At 40.7% G+C, this 6,499-nt stretch overlaps 1 non-coding gene across 1 annotated transcript; it reads left to right on the plus strand.

Moving 5' to 3' along the window:
- The first annotated feature begins 3,807 nt into the window (after positions 1-3,807).
- LOC139183760 (U6 spliceosomal RNA) lies at positions 3,808-3,914 on the plus strand. Its single transcript, XR_011567377.1, has one exon. It is a non-coding gene; the product is annotated as a U6 spliceosomal RNA (small nuclear RNA).
- Positions 3,915-6,499: the final 2,585 nt, after the last annotated feature.

Consider the following 6,499-nt stretch of genomic DNA (forward strand, 5'->3'; position numbering starts at 1 on the left):
AAATTAGCTATACCCTAATACAAAATTAAAAGTTCAAAAAAAAAGTCTTGAGTTGAAAGTGAAATATTTATGGTGCAATCGGGGCCTCAAACCCCAATCCCTCAGCCCAGGAAGAAGTCATCTCTTTGGAGGTCTATTATTGAAAAATACAAAACAAAAAAAGCCACACAACAATCTGTGAAGGAGATAAAAATAGGGTGACAATGGTGAGCCAGGAAAATGCACAGCGAAGGTCTCTGAGATCTGAATGATAAGGAGGCGTATCCTTGTGAACGCCCAAGCGAATGTTTCCCTCAGAGAACGGCAAGAGCAAAGGCCCTGGCGTGGGAATGAGTGACAGAAGGAGAAAGCAGACCAGATGGCAGGGAAGCCACCTGTTCTCCACGCTGGACCCCTGGCTACCACCCAGACTGTGTATCTGAGGCTCAGATACACACATATACACATATACACACATACATACTGGTCCACATTGAAGCCAGCTTGTTAGGCTTATTCCTATTATGGTATGTCCTTTTAAAATAGGAGTTTAGTGGCAATGGCCTCAAATATTTAGAATCTAGCCCAGTAAGTAAGGAAACATTTTCTGGTTATCCTGAGTAAATGTTTTTAAGTCTAGGTAGCACAAGATGCATATAAACAGATTCAGGCTTACTTACTCTTGCTTGACGCACAGTTTCAATGACTGTTAATTGAACAGATAAATGAATGAGATGGGCAATTTTCTTAATCCACAACTGGTTAGAAATAACAATATAATAATAATAACGAATGATGATGATAAAGCATATACAAATAGGGAAAATTTAAAGGTATGTTAGTAATCTGGACCTATTTAGGTTATTAAAAACAGCTCTGAAGTGCTTAAGGAACTTTGGGATTGTCTTTGGATTTTGTAAAATGATCATAAGTAATAAGCCATCAGGAGGTGGTTATATTCAGTTTACTCCCACTAAGAAAGTCTGTGTGTTCTATTTTAAAAATTTATCACATAATTGGTGTTGGAGGGGGTAATAGAGAGGATGTGACCGCTGGCTGACCCTGGAGCTAGACCCAGGCAATTGTAGGCTCCTCACTCCCTCCCCTGTTCTTGGAATGCACAGTCTCCCAGCTGTTTCAAGGACACAGCCTTGGGAGAGTACGGTGTTGTTAAGACCATCTGGGTGATATGTGTGACTGAGCCCAGTTAAGCCTTCCATAGAAACTTTTAAAATTCTGGCAGGCAGGTGCACAAATCTACTTGTTTTGCAGCTGCCCAAGACAAGCCTCATATGTGAGTTTCCCGGCTTACTAACCCTGCTACCTTCCAATCTAAAGTGGTTGCCTCTTTCTAGGGTTCTGCCTGCCTTCTATGTGTGGGGCCAATTAATGAACCAACAATTGATTAAGCATCCTAGACAGAGCAAGACATATAGAAGGACTAGCTCTGCTACTGATGGAACATTCATGTGACAAGGCTAGTAAGTGGCTCAAACTTACTGGCTTTAAAAGAATTCCAACTCAGTGAAATAAACCCAGAACCTATCTTCTTCCTTGAATTCCTACCTAATACTAATGAAGTTTAAAAAAATTTTTTTAATTGTGAGACATTCATAGGAAAAAAAAATACATAGGATTAGTGTAACTCAAAGATTTATCACAAATCAATCACAATCAAGAAGGAGACTGCCACCACCTCAGAAATCTCCTCGTGTTCCCTCAGTCTTCCTCCTTCCCACCAAAGTGACCTGCACAGACTTTTCCTTTTTTTTGGCCACAATGCATGGCTTGTGGGACCAGGAATGGAACCCAGGCCCTCTGAGTGGAAGCACGGAGTCCTAACACCGAACCACCAGGAAGTCAGACTTCACTTTTCTTCAGTTACCACTTAAGCATACATTCCTGATCACTAAAATTTCATTTTGTCTGGCTTAGGACTTTTCTACAAGTATTAGAATCAAACAGTATGAAAGTTTGGTCTGGCTTCTTTAACTTAAATTATGTTTGTGAGATGAGACTTATCCATTTTGTTCCATGAGATAATAAATAAATTGTTCATTATCATTGATGCATACTATTTGACAAATTTTTACTACAAGAATGGCAATTGTATAGTAGTATTTCATTGTAGGAGTGTTTCACAGTTAACGTTCCATTCTATGAATCCAAATGGACATACAAGCCATCTTGTGGGCATTTTTGTGTATGCTTTTTGGTGAACATATGGGTGCATTTCTCTTGGGCGGTGGCATGGGAGTGGACATGCATACACTGGGTTTAAATCTCACTGTGGTTTAAACTGCATTCCCCTCAACTGTGATAAATAAACCTTTTACTGTGTTTATTAACTACTTCCATTTGTGAAGCCCCTATTCTAGTCTCAACCATCTTTGTTTTTTTTGACTGTGCCCCATGACAGGTGGGATCCTAGTTCTCCAACCAGGGATTGAACCGGGCCACCTGCAGTGGAAGCGTAGAGTCCTAACCATTGGCCTGCAAGGGAATAACCAAACATTTTTCAATTGGATTATTTTTCCTTTATGTACAGACATTCTTTACAAATTCTGGAATAAGCTCCTAGTCAATTATACGTGCTCCAGATCTTTCCCTTGATTCTGGTTGTCCTTTTCTCCCTGTCAAAAGCATCTTTTTCTTTATGGTTAATGTATCTTGTATCCTATTGAAGAAGTCTTTCCTACCTTGAGTTCATGAATATTTGTCTATTTTGTCTTCTAGAAGTCCTATTGTTTTGCCCTTTGCCTCTAGATAAATTCTCAGGGCGGGGAGGGAATAGGTAGAGAGTAAAGTTTCATTTGTTTCCATCTGGATACCGTTTATTGCAGATTTTCTGTACCTACTGTCTGCAGTGATATTGTTGTAAAGCGAGTATCCATATGTGTTTCTGGGTTGTCCATTTCATTTCATCCTCCTCATCATACAAGTCCTCTGGGCAACAATTATCCCCATAAGGAAAAGAAGGTAAGAAAGTAGCAGAAAACTTTGCTGATTGTGTGGTTGAAATTGGTAACTGGGTTAAGATCTTAATTCTGCCATCTACTAGTCTTGTAACATTGGGGGACATTGTTTGACTTCTCTGGGGCCCCATTTCCCAATCTTTATATTTAGCTCATTTTGTTACAAGGATTAATACATGTTTACAACAGTACTTGTACACAGTAAGCACTCAATAAAGGACCTTAAAAGTCTTCATTACAAGAAAAACATTTTTGTAACTATGTATGGGGACAGGTGTTAACTAGACATACTGTAGTGATCCTTTTAACTGTATATGCAAATAGTGAACAGTTATGTTGTACACCTGAAACATATAGTATTATATGTCAACGATAACTCAATTAAAAAAGTAAAAATGCTACTGATACAAAACAATTGTGTAAAAGTCATGCCTTTGAGGGAAGGTGAATTTAGAATTATTGGGAAGAGGTATAAAGGAATTTCTTAGGGTGATAGAAATATTCTGTATCATGATAAACAGTTTGAGTTTCACAAGCTTACATATTTGTCAAAATGTGTCAAAAGATACATTTACAATTTGCATTCACTTTTGTAAATATTACTTAGAAAATAAACCAGAAGGAAATATTGAACTCTGGTTACTAATATGCATGCTGAAGAATTTATAGCTGAAGTGAACTGACTTTTAAAAATTAAGCAAAATAGTGGATTAACAAGAAAACTGGTAGGATAGATACATAATAAAAGCAAGTAGTATAGTAAAATGTTTATTACAAAATCTAGGTAGAATGTATACACATATGTAGTGTAAAAATATTTCCACTTTTCTGCATGTTTAAAAATGTTTATAGGGTGCTTGTTTCGGCAGCACACATACTAAAACTGGAACGATACAGAGAAGATTAACATGGTCCCTGTGCAAGGATGACATGCAAATTCATGAAGCATTTAAAAAATGTTTATAGGGAATTCTCTGGTGGTCCAAGGACTCCAAGCTGAAGGGGGCATGGGTTTGACCCCTGGTTTACTGAGTGTGCACACGCGCACACACACGAAGAACTAAGAGCCTGCACAGCCAAAAACAAACAAAAAAATAATAAAAACAAAAATGTTTATAGTAAAAGTATAGACAAATGGAAAACATGTATATATAATGTAAAATACCCTACACACGTAAAATATTATAAATAAATATAAAATACTTGGCCATGGCCAAAAAAAAAAAAGCAGTCATGATCTCTAATCTGCCATTTAAAAACTCATTCCATGCCCTAGCCTGATGTATAAAATAAAATTTATTCCACTTAATACCAATATGTATACATTTTTACAGTAAAAATATCAATGAGTTTGATCACAGGGTACTGCCCAAGTCCCATTGGAGTATCTGCATCTTACTTTCTAAAAATATAAATTTTTATATTCTGAACTACATCTGGCCCCAGGGACTCAATAAGGAATGTGGACATGTATTAGCACAGAGATTGTAACTTTGGACAAGATACTGTGTGGCCTCTAGGTGGGCCCATCTAAATCAGTCAGTTCTACCTTGTAGGACAACAGTATGCCGATCAAGTTTGCTGAAGGAAAGCAGTTTAGAAGTTTATGGGTAAGCACAGGCTGTGCTTTATAGTGCTGAGTTATGATAGCCTTCTGTATTAGGATTGGAATGAAGATAGGAAAGTATGTTCCCCTAAAGGGACAAATTATAGACTTTATATGCCCACACCCTATCCACCCTTTTGCTAGTGGTGAAGAACTCACCTGCCAATGCAGGGGACATAAGAGATTCAGGTTCGATCCCTGGATCAGGAAGATACCCTGGAGGAGGGCATGGTGCCTGGAGAATCCCCAAGGACAGAAGAGCCTGGCGGGCTACAGTTCACAGGGTTCCAAAGAGTTGGATACGACTAAAGTGACTTAGCACACACAAAGTAATATAAAACCCTACAATCCAAAACCAGAATCAAACAGATATCATCTCTGACCTGTAAATGGAATCCATTAAAAAAAAAAAACCTCCTGACTGAACCGGTATTTTGCCTTTTTCATTGGACCATAAAAGGGAGACCTGAGACCTTCTCCAGGTTTTCTGAAATTTCCATTTGTCAGATCCTTGTTGGGAGTGATAGGAAGGCATTGTGGATAGAGTTAGATCCATATCCCATACAGAGTCCATACCTACTGGGGGAGACTCAGCAGGACCAATGAGCAACTAAGGCCTGCCCTGGGAGTCCCTGAGATGACTCTGCCTCCTGCCCAGGGCCAGAGATAGAGCTGAGCTCAGTGAACACATGCCAGCAGATCCCTATCACTGGTGGACTCTGCTGTAGAAGTCGCTCCCAGGAGAGGTGCTGCTTGCTCACTGTCTCCAAGGGCTGGATTTTAAGACCAGCACCCACTGGCAAAATCCTTCTCTCTCCAATAATAAGAACAGGCCCACTAGATTTGATTTCTAGTGCCCACTCTCAAGCAATATGTGTCAGCCCTTGGACTAAAATGACCAGCATTTGAGACTGTGGAGTAATGACCTCAGACTTCCAAGGTTCCAGATGAGTCCAATCAAAGCTTCCCACTCATCTCCCAACACCAGAGGCTTCCAGTGAAGCTCTCATGGTTAACATGCACTCCTCGTGTGCCAGGTACTGTTCTATGTGTTATATATATTTTAGCTCACTTTAACAGAGACCATTATTCCCATTTTACACACAGCAGACAAAGGCAGGGAAAAAGCAAGGGGCAAAACAAGACACTGGTGTCAGGCAGTTGGACGTAGGAGATAGTATAAGTGACCAACTAACTTTTCAGCCCCAGAGAGCCTGGCTCTGGTTTCCTGGAAGCAGTACTCCTGAGTTTTTCCCCCTTATGGCCAGAAAAGGAAACCACCCTAGTTTCAGTGGGGCACTTCCACTATTTGCTGGCAGCTGAGCAACAAATTAACTTGTTAAGCCTTTTCCTCGGCTGTAAAACCAGGGCCATTTGACAGAGGGAAAGGGCCTGGGTATTGGAATAAAACCCAAGTTTGATCCCAGCTCAGCAACTCTAAGGAATCCTATGTCCGCTAACCTCTCTAACCTCCACTGGAAAGGGACCCTGCTCTTTCCCCAAGAAAGTGAAAGTGTTAGTTGCTCAGTTGTGACCAACTTTTTGCAGCCCCAATGGACTGTAGCCTGCCAGGCTCCTCTGGCCATGGCATTCCCCAGGGAAGAATACTGGAATGGGTTGCCATTTCCTCCTCCAGGGGATCTTCCCCACCAAGATGGAACCCAGGTCCCCTGCATTGCGGTCAGATTCTCTATGGTCTGAGCCACCAGAGATGCCCTTCTGGGGGAAACGTTTGCTCCACACATAATTGGGCTGTTACTTCCATCAGCTTCATGATGGGGTCTCCCTGGGACAGGTCTTCTCAAAGCCAGGATGGAAAAACATGTGGCCACACCTGGAATACAGGGCAGAGCAAAAGAAATAAGGGTCAAGTTTTGCCCAAGCCCGGACAGGCAAGTGGGAGGTTCTGGTGGTGAGCAGCCCTGCGTTTTTCTCAGCC

This window comes from Bos indicus, chromosome 6, assembly GCF_029378745.1.
Source record: "Bos indicus isolate NIAB-ARS_2022 breed Sahiwal x Tharparkar chromosome 6, NIAB-ARS_B.indTharparkar_mat_pri_1.0, whole genome shotgun sequence".
NCBI lineage: Eukaryota > Metazoa > Chordata > Mammalia > Artiodactyla > Bovidae > Bos > Bos indicus.